Here is an 11,227-nt window from a genome sequence, read left to right as displayed (position 1 = left end):
GCACATAACAACAACAGTCTAACAGGGATGAGAACCACAGACCTTAGGAATTTCCTAATAAGAGGTTTTGTCAACTCTCTCGTGCTGCTCTACCCATGATGCCATGAGTAATGGCATTAATACATATAAATGCATTTGCTCATAGTTTAGAAAACTAGAAGTCCAAATGCAGAAAGTGGTTTATATTTTTCAATTGACAATGCAAAATATACTCATAACAAATTAGGGATAAAATTGGTATAAAAAAAGTGGGAATGGCATGAGGATGGCTAAATCTAATCTCTGTTTACTTCACATAGGGAAACAGTCCCTTTCAGCAGCTCCCACAGGGCAAAAACATTTTCTCTAAAGTCAGATATAGCCTTCCCGTTTCTGCGCCTACTTCTACTAATTCCAACACCACTCAAACTGATATACTACATGGTCCAATACCCATTACATGGCCTCACAGAAGTCATAGAACCATGCTCATGGCTGTGGGGTTCGCTTGGGAAATTAGCAGGTCACAATTCAGCTTGGCAACAGTATATAATTCCTTAGTCAGGATACCTTCCCAGCCATGCTCACAGGCCCTTTGTCCTTCAGCCCCACACCTAAGGTCAGAGTTACAAAGGTTCCTTAGTCCTTTCAATTATGGCTTCTCCCAGCCGTCAGGTGAGATGAAGGCCCCTGGCTACGGCTTGGTGGGGCTTAGTCGGCACCTGGCTTGCTTTTACTGTTGGTGGCAAATACGTCTCCTGTCTGTCTCTGAGGCTGCTGTTGCCGTGTAGGTTTTGGTCTGATGGTGCAGAGGTCTCTAGTCTTGAAGGATAGACAGTGTATTCTCTGATTCTTCATAGTAAGACTGCCCTTTCTGCGGCTCAACTTCCTCAATTTAAACTTGGTGTCATGGGAAAAATGGACCAATCCCATAATGACTCATGCATAAACATCTTATTTCAAGTATCTACCTAGTTGTACCTCAAAGCGATTGTTGAGATGGATTTTACATTTAGGTGTATAGACTCACAGTATAATTTTGGATCTTGTGAACTTGTTTTCTTTTTTTCCATTTCCATTTGAACTTACACTTGAGTGATTGATGGTCTGTTCCACAGTCAGCACCTGGCTTGCTTTTACTGCTGGTATTAAGCTTTTCCTACTATTCCTTCCACAGATGTAGTCTGATTTCTGTGTATTCCATCAGGTGAGGTGCACTTGTGTAGTAGCATTTGTGATTTTCTTTCTTTCTTTTTCTGAGTTCATTGTTGCACATTTTCTCCTCCTACCCCACCCCACCCTGCAATGCACTCTTTGTTCCGGATTGTTCTCATACATATAATACATGATCATCTATTATTTTCAAACAGGTCTTCCTCTCATCTGATGTAATACAATGTTCATTATCTAGCCATTCTTTCCCCAGTCCCTTCCTCATTCCCCTGTCTGTCTTATTTTTTATAACAGTGGTGTTATGCACTATTTGTCCTTTGGTGACTGAGATATTTCACTTAGCATAGTGTCCTCAAGGCTTTCCCCATGTTGTGTAATATTTTACTAGTTCATTGTTTTTTAGTGCTTTGCAGTATTTCATTGTGTGGATGTAACAGTTACTCTGTCCATTCATCTGTTGATGGGCACTTGGATTGCTTCCATCTTTCTATTGTGAATAACACAGTAATAAACATGGGTGTGCTCATCAAACATCTGTTTGAGTTGTGGCTTTGATTTCTTTACGGTGTATTCCCAGTCATGGAATTGCTGGGTCAAATAGTATTTCTATTTCCAACTTTTTGAGAAAGCACCACACTGCCTTCCTTAGAGGTTGTACCATTTTACATTCCCACTAGCAGTGCGTAAGAGTTCCCAGTTTCTCCATAACCTCACCAGCACTGTTATTTGCTGCCCTGGGGAATTTTATTATTTTTCCTGGGTTGAGATTATATCTCATAGTTACTCTGGCGTTTATGTTCTTTAAAGAAGGTATTTGAAAGAAATAGATTATTGATTGTATAAAATGAAATCTATATTATCATTTTAAAATTATTATTTTTTATATACTAGTTTATTTACAAAATTCAGATACAATGTTTTCGAGAACAGATTCTTCCATTTTCCTCTCACCTCCCCATCTATCAATATGTACAATTCCATGACTAATCCCTCCTCCCCCCGGCACATCCTCATCCCTCTGCTTCCACCCTCCTCACTCGCTTTGGATCCTTCTACTCATTCTACAAGAATGGTTTTATACAATATTTGTCCTTGTGAGATTGAGTTAGTTCACTCAGTATAGTGCTCTCCAGTCCCTCCCGAGTTACGTAATATTTTACAAAGTCATTGCTTCTGCATGCTGCATAGTATTTCATTGCATGACTATACCATAATTTCTCGATCCATTTGTTAGTGGTTGGACATTTGGGCTGTTTCCATTGTTTTTCACACCAGATCTTTCCTATTTCCTTCACTCTCACCTCCCTCCACCCATCAAATTATGAGATGCGTTGATTTCCACGGCTCCCTCCTCAGTCCTCTGCGCCCCCCTCCGTCCCCTTGGATCCTCATACTTATTCTGCAATAATTGTTATCCTCATGGGACTGAGTTCACTGAGAGTAATTCTCTTTAATCCCTCCTAAGTTAGGTGGTAATTTACAAAATCATTGCACCTGCATACTGTGTAGTATTCCATCATGTGAATGGACCATAATTTCTCAATCCATTCCATTGTGGCTGGACATGTGGGCTGTTTCCATGTTCTTGCGATGGTGAATAACATTGCTATGATTATTGATGTACAAGTGTCTGTTTGTGCCTCAGTTCTCTTTTTCTTGGGGTATATTACCGGCAGTTTGGCATTTCCTCAAAAGACTGAACATGAAATTTCTGTATGATCCAGTTATTCCACTGCTTGGAATCTACCCTCATTTTTGTCACCAACCCTTTAATGTCTTACTGTCAGTCTTTCTTCTTGTTTACAACATTCTCCATTATAGGCACCAATTATTCTGAATGAATCTTTATTGCATTTGAACAATTGCAGGCTGCACAAGGTGATAGACATCCTCAGTTCACTAATCTTTGGCTTTAGTTTTTGGTATGTATATCTGGATTATGTCGGATGGCTCTTGGTTGAAAGCAGAGAATACCAGAAAGATGTCCATCTGTGTTTTATTCATTACGCCAAAGTATTTCATTGTGTATATCATAACAATTTGTGGCTAACATTGAGAAGAATGAGAATCTCAGAAGACTTAATTGTGCTCCTATGAAACCTATGCCCAGACCAAGAGGCTTTTGTCTGAATAGAGCAAGGAAACTTTGAACATTTTAAAATCAAGAAAGGTGTATATCAGGGCTGTATCCTTTCTTTAAACATATTCAATCTGTATTCTGATAAAACAATTTAAGAAATTGGACTTTATGAAGTAGAATGTGGTATTAATTCAGGAGGAAGACTAATCAACAGCCTGCATTGTGCAAAAGATACAACCTTGCTTGCTGAAAGTGAAGAGAACTTGAAGCACTTGCTGCAGAAGATCAAAGACTACAGTCCTAAATATGGATTCTATGTCAACATCAAGAAGATAAAATCCTTACTTCCAAGTCAGTAGGCACCATCATGATAGATGGAGAAAAGACTGGAGTTGTCCACAAGTTCATGTTGCGTAGATCCACAGTTAAACTAGCAGGCCATTTTGGTAGCTGTATGTTGGTACCAGCAGCCAAGAAATTAACACATATGCTGCTTTGGGAAAAATCTGCCATCCAGGACTTGTTTATAGCACTAAAAAGCAAAAATGTCAGTATAAAGAACAAGATATATCTGATCGAGACCATGGTCTTGAAATTGCTTCTTATACATCTGAAAGTTGGACAATGAATAAGAATGACAGAAGAGTAATTGATGCCTTTAAATTGTGATGTTAGGGAAAAGTACTGACCATCCCTTATACTGTCAGAAGAACAAACAACTCTATTTTGGAGAAAGGGCAAACAAGGTTCTTCTTGAGGCAAGGCTGATGAAGTTTCATCTCACCTACTTTAGGTAGGAGTGGCATCACCTTCTTAAACAGCATGCCTCCGGAAATACTATGCGTGTTGATAAATGATGATAATTATAGAAAGGCTTCAGGTCTTTTGTTCATTGGGTCGCTATGAGCTGTGCTTGACTCAATGCATCAACAACAACATCAATAACAACAACAACAACAACAACAACAATAACTTTAAGTAGACTGCTGCGGGGGAGAGTCTTTAGAGAAGGACCTCACACCTGGAAAGGTGTGCAATCAGTGTAAGCGAGGAAGACCCTCAAGAAGATGGATTGGCACAGTGACCAACAGTGAGCTCTAGTGAATCAGGAGTGATGAGCATGGCACACAGGAGTGCGGGGTTAACATCCTTTGCTCATAAAGGCTCTATGAGTTGGACTCAAGTTGATGACACGTGACAGCAACAACCCAGTCATGTTGTTGTTGTTATATACTGTCAAGTTGCTTGGTACTCATAGTGACCCTATGTCTTGTGGCAATCACACTGTCTCCAACTCACCTATTCTCATTACCCCAGTTACTGAATCAATCCATCTCATCAAGGGACTTCTTCTCCTGTACTGTCCCTCCACCATCCTAAGCATGATATCCTTCTCCAAGGACAGGTCCCTCTTTGCAACATGTCCAAAGTATGTCAGATGAAACTTCAGAATCCTTGCTTCCAAGGAGCAGCCTGCTTTAGCCCTCTCCAGGATGAACCTGTTTGTGTTCTTAGCAGACCATGGTATATTCAACACTCTTTCCAGCACCACAGCTCAAAGGTATCAATTTTACTTCTATCCTCCTAGTCATTGTCTAGCTCTCTGATGCATAGCAAGTGATTGCAAAGACCAAGTGACACACCATGGCTCTTCAATACTTTGGAGTGGTCTCTAACAGCCAACTTTCCCATCACAATACGTCTTTTAAGTTCCTGGGTGCTGGTGCCAAGCGTGTTGATTGTGGAGCCAAAACTAAAGCTGTGAACAATCTCAATCTCTTCCCCACCTATCCTGATGCTGAGCCTCAATCCATATTGGAGGCTGCAGTCCTTTACTAGCTGAAGCAAATGTTGCATGTCCTCCTCAGTTTCAGCAAGCAGTGTTGTGTCATCTGCATAATGCAGATTGTTGGTGAATTTTCCACCAATCTTGATGCCACATATCTCCTCAAACAGCCCAGCCTTCCCAATAATCTGTTCTGCATACAGGTTGAAAAGGTATGGAGACAGGACACATCCCTGGCGTACGCCCTTCCCAATTTTGAACCATGCAGTGTTCCCTTGCTCTGTTCTGATGATTGCCTCTTGGTCCAAGTATAGGTTTCGAGTTAGCATGATCAAGTGTTCTGGGATTCTCATTCTTCTCAGAGTCAGCCACAGTTTGTTGTGATGCATACAGTCAAACACCTTTGCATAATCAATGAAATACAGATAAACATTCCTCTGGTATTCCCTTCTTTCAGCCAATTTCCATCTAACATTAGCTACACTATCCCGGGTTCCATGACCCCTTCTAAAACCAGCCTGCACTTCTGGCAACTCTCTGTTGATGTGCTGTTCCAGTAGTTTTTGGAAAATTTTCAGCAGAATCTTACTTGTATGTGAAATCAATGATGTTGTTTGATAATTTCCACACTCTGTTGGATTACCTTTCTTTGGCATGGGAACAAATATCGATCTCTTCCAGTCAGTTGCCAAGTGGTTGTCCTCCAGATTTCTTGGCAGAACTTGGTGAGCACGTCCAGGGCAGCATGTGTTAGCTGAAATACATCAATTGGTATATCATCTATTCCTGGGGCCTTATTTTTTGCCAATTCCTTCCAAGCAGCTTGAACTTCTTCCTTCATCACCATAGGCTCTTGCTCATATGTTTTTTCCATGAAATTCTTCGGTGTCTGCCAATTTGTTTCAGTACAGTGACTCTGTATACTCTTTCAATCTTCTTTTAATACTTCCTGGGTCATTTAATATTCTGCCTAAAGCATGTAGTGAAAGTCAAAGTTGATGGTTAGGAAAGCCATCACCACAATAAATGAATGACAACACAGTAGTGAAGATTTGAAATCCTGGAATATTTAAATATGTTCGTATAGAAGCCAACAGAGTATTGTATAAAATCAAGAAAGATGTTCAAGGTTGTACCTTTGCACTAATAAAATTGGTATGGTGAGCAAATAATTTGGGAAATTGGACTATATAAAAATGAATGTATTATTAGTCCCTGAGTAAGCAACCTTGCTTGCTGAAAGCCAGAAGGACTTGAAGGATTTATTGAATAATCTGAGGAATAATCCATGTAGATTATTGACAAAACAAAAACCTGCCAATACGGACAAATCCAAGAAAACAAAAATCCTGATAACTGCACCAATGAGAAAGATGAGGACAATCGATTAAAGACTGGAGTGTGGCACGTTTTCTTTTTCTTGGATTCATACTCAATACCTATGGAAGCAACAGTCAAGAAGTAAAACGACAAATTGTGCTTGGAAAATTTGCTGCAAAATGTCACTTTCAAGAATGAAAAGGAAAAGATTTCATTCTGAAGACTTAAGTTATGCTTTTCTCATATTCATGTGAAGTTTAAAGAATGAAGAAGGGAAAAAATAGAGATTTGGTCCCTTTGAATTATGCTATTGACAAAGAATATTGAATATATCATTGAATGTCAGGAGAAAGAAGAAATGGGTCTTAGAAAGATTAAATCAATAATCCTTTTCAGAAGCAAAAACGGTGGGACTTCATCTCATACATTTTGGACATATTATTAAGAGAGCCCAATCTTTGTGAAGGGCACATGTGGTAAAGAAGACGGTCAACAAAACGATGAAGATTCCCCAGAAATGAATTGGCACGATTATGGCAACAGAAGATAAAAAGAAAGCAATGGTTGTTAGAACAGTCAGGACAGGGAAATGTATCATTCTCTTATACACAACGTTCCTATGAGGAGGAATGAACTCAATGGCTCTTTGAAATAAAAGTGATAAAAATCTTTAGAGAAGCAGACTTCCAACTCTTTCTCCTGTATATGAGCGGGTGAATTTAATCTACTGACCTTTGCAGGCACAGCCCAATGCTGTTCAATTTTCTAAAAATAAATAATAATGATAAATAAAAGGGGGAAAAAGTCAATTCGGTACAGAAGTCTGATGCCCTGAAATGCACAGTGAGGATGCAGAGTGACTCCAATTATCCCAAGGCACATTGCCTTCTGAGTGCATTTCAGTGAACAGCGAAGGTGGTGTCAGTCCTACCTGCACAGCTATGCGAACATCGGCTCAGCAACCACACTTCTTGACTCATGTCCCCACTCTCCTTGAGCTGTTTCCTCTTCATGAGACTCTATTCTCTTATCTATAAAATAGGGAGAGAAATAGCCTTTAATGTGATATATTTCTCGTTAGTTTGAGAGGATTAAATTTAAGGCAGCAGGGGCTTCAAGCCCAAAAGGGGAAGAGGGGAGCAATGCGGTATGTTCTCCCAGGTTTGCTCCGCCCAGGGCTGCTATAACCTGGTCGCCAGAGAGAGCATGGTGCTGTGTGCGTGGGTGTTGTGGCAATTTTTGGACGTGAAGGATTTCTCTGCTTCCAGGAGCCAGGCAAGCCAGGCTTGGCCTAGGGTTTAAGGCAGCAGAGGGCTTCAAGCCCAAGAGGGCCCTTGGGCCTGTCTTTCATTGTTTTTGTTCAGACATTCCTCTAGTTCATATAGCCCTGGTGTACAAGTTGCCGTACCACAGTCACTTGTGGTTGCTGTGAGGCTGAACACTGTGACACTGATGTATCAAATGCATTAATGGTTGGTTACCCAATGCGGACAGAGAGTGGGGTGAAGCTCCCCAATTAAAACAAGCTTGGAAGGAGGAATGGCATCCACTTCTACAATAGCTTGCCTCCAGAAGGCACCCAAGCGTCGAGGACTCTCCTTCATAGGGTCGCTATGAGTCGCCTGCAACTCGACAGCACTTAACAACAGCAACAACAATAACAACAACAACAACAACAACAACAACAACAACAATTGTATAAATAGGTTAAGCAGTAGTAACCACATTGCATGCAATTTCTTTTTCTTCCTCTTCAAGTAACTTTATTGAGGAAAGAGATTCTCTGTAGCTCCAACTATTGAGACTGGGGTGCTAACTGAAAGCTTGAAGGTTCTAGCCCACCTAGAAGTATACTGGAAGAAAACTCTGGTGACTTCCTTCCTCCAGATCACCCATGAAAACCCTGAGGAGTACAGTTCTCTTCTGACACATGCGGGTCAGCACGGTTGGGATTGACATAATGGCGACCGGTTTTTCTAAAGACAGTGCCTGGACTCTGCAGATAATTCCCAGGGCAGAGAGAAACACTTTTGAGGAATCCAAACATCCTTGTTTAATTGAAATTAAAAGCAAACATCTGTCTTTAAGTAGTTGAAGTTTTGGAAACTGGATCATCACAAATCAGTACACTGCTTACAATTCTACAGGCTCCAGCTTTGAAAAGAATAAAACCAGAATGAAAACAATCCTTTATCTATTCTTATATTATTTTGTCACCTTGTAAGTGACAAAAAAAAATATGTAGCATCCTGTAATGCACTAAGCTGGTTATTTTTTCCCTAAAATAGATGTTTTATTTTCCACAGGGCCAAGTTGTAAATACTATCTGGCATGACTTATCTTATTTTTATCTTTTTTTATTTATCTTAAATTCAGTGTCACTTGGTTCATGTGCACATGCTGAAGGTAGATTAGGTAAGTGTTGCAAACAAACAAAGCAATTTTATTATTAAATGGATAAGATGTCAGAATATATACAACAATTACATCTAAAACATAATATATATATGCACATATATTTCCCCCCTAGTTTTGTGATGAATTTAGTATTTTATTCTAAATAAACTCAGTTGGCTGTTACCAAGATAGGCTTTAAAGTGAAAGTTCTCTCAAAAATATTTATATGGTTTTCTCAATTTGCATTTGCTTATAAAAGCATTAGATTCATTTGGATGAAACTACTGAATGATTTCTCATATAAAATTCAGTCTACAAACTCCCATTTTAACACGGGGAAAAATGACCTTGCTTCACACTTTTATTATATTTATATCTGCAAATAATTTGAACAACCATTCTAAGACTTTATGACATACAAGTTAAATTTAAGCCAGTGCCACAAACATTCTGTTTGCATCTACTCTATACCTAGAAGGCTACCAGATGCTGCAGATACTATTTTAAGGGAAAGAATCATGACTTTTCAGCAGGGATATCCAAACCAAAAGGTGATCCATTATAAATATGGTAAATACTAACGTGAGTGGAGGAAGCTATGTGTATCCACTTATAAATACATGCACGTACATGCTGTTGTTGTTGTTGTGTGCTGAATTAGAAACAGCCCATAGTTGACCTTCCAACAAGTGTTCAAATGTAGTTAATTGCAAGGGAGGAAATTGCCCATCCTTATCCCACAGAGGAGCTGGTGGCCTTGAACTGTGTGCCTTCAGGACTGCAGCCCAGCTTCTTGCCGCTATCCATAGATAGATAGATAGATAGATAGATAGATAGATAGATAGATAGATAGATAGATAGATAGATAGATGATAGATAGACATAGTTTAGCCTATACAGATAAATATAGTTTAACATATTCATATAGATATAGTTTAACATATACATAGTTATATAGTTTAACATGAAATTGGGCATTAGAAAAGGATATTTTGTTATTAGATGCAATCTGGTTGAGTACTAGTGACTCCACTCATAGTGGCCCTATGACTAACAGATCTGACCTATATCCCATTCTGCACCATCCTCAAAATTTCTCCCATATTCTAGCCCATTGATGCACTCACTGTGTCAATCCACCTGGATGAGGATATTCTTCTCCTTCATTATTCCTCCGCCTTTCCAAGTACAGTGTCCTTATCCACCAAATCTCCTAGTAACATGCCCAAAATATGTGAGATGAAGCTGCATCATCTTTGCCTCCAAGGAGCATTCTGGCTGCACCTTCTCTAAGACATGTTTGTTCTTTTGGCAACGAGATATTCAGTACTCTTCTCCAACACCACATTTCAAATGTATCAATTCTTCTGTCATTCTTATTCATTGCCCAGCTCTCAGATGCATAGAAGGTGACTAAAAAGACCATGATGTGAATCAGGGAGATCTTAGTATTCAAACTATCATCATTGTCCTTCAATAATTTGGAGAGGTCCCTGACTAAAGATTTTTCCAGTACAATTCATCTCCTCATCTCTTGACTGCTATTACCAAATCTACTGATTGTGGATCCAAGTTAGATGAAGTGGTTGACACTTTCAATCTTTTCTATAGAGCCAGTAGTGAGAATTTTTGTTTTCTTGTCATTGAGAGGCAATCTCTATTAGAGGCTGTAATCTTTGCTATTCAGCAAATGCTTCAAGTCCTCCTCACTTCCAGCAAGCAAGTTTGTGTCATCTGCATACCAAAGGTCATTGGTTATTCTTCCTCCAACCCTGATGCCACATTCTTCTTCATAGAGCACAGTGTTTCTGTGTATTCCTTCATCTTCTTTTGGTGGTTCATTCCTCCTCCAAGATTTTGCACATAGCATCTCTTGGTCTTGCAACTTGAGACTTGAATTTGTTTTTCAATTCTTTTAGCTAATTATAAATAATTAGAAAATGGGTCTTATAGGATTGAGGAGGTGCATTAGCGTGCACCTTAGAGATGTTGTTGTTATTAGGTGCCGTAAAGTTGAGCACAACTCATAGAGAACCTATGAACAAAAGATCTAAACCTTGTTCTGTATTGCTCCGTTCTCACCCTTTCTGACACACAAGAGCCCACTGCAGCTGTCACCCTGTCAATCTACCTGGTTGAGGGTCTTCCTCTCCCTTGCCGACCTTCCACCTTTCCCAATGTCATGTCCCTCTCCAAGGAGTAGCACCTCCTAGCAACATGTTCAACGTATGCGCTCCAGCTGCACCATCTACAAGACACATTTGTTCATTCTCTTGGCTATCCATAGGATGTTCAGTGCTCTTCTCTAACATCACAACTCAAAGGTGTTAATTCTTTTCTTGTCATCCTTGTTCGTTGTCCAGGTCTCAGGTTCATAGCTAGTAACTGGAAAGACTATGGCCTGAAGCAGACACAACTTGGTCTTCAAACTGACATTACTACTCATCAATAATTTGGAAAGGTCCCTACCTGCAGATCCTTAGAAATAAGCC

The sequence above is a fragment of the Elephantulus edwardii genome, unplaced genomic scaffold, assembly GCF_000299155.1.
Source record: "Elephantulus edwardii isolate Elephantulus edwardi_28Jun2011 unplaced genomic scaffold, EleEdw1.0 scaffold00024, whole genome shotgun sequence".
Classification (NCBI taxonomy): domain Eukaryota; kingdom Metazoa; phylum Chordata; class Mammalia; order Macroscelidea; family Macroscelididae; genus Elephantulus; species Elephantulus edwardii.
The sequence above is the reverse complement of the archived record's forward strand: the minus strand, read 5'-3'. Positions refer to the sequence as shown.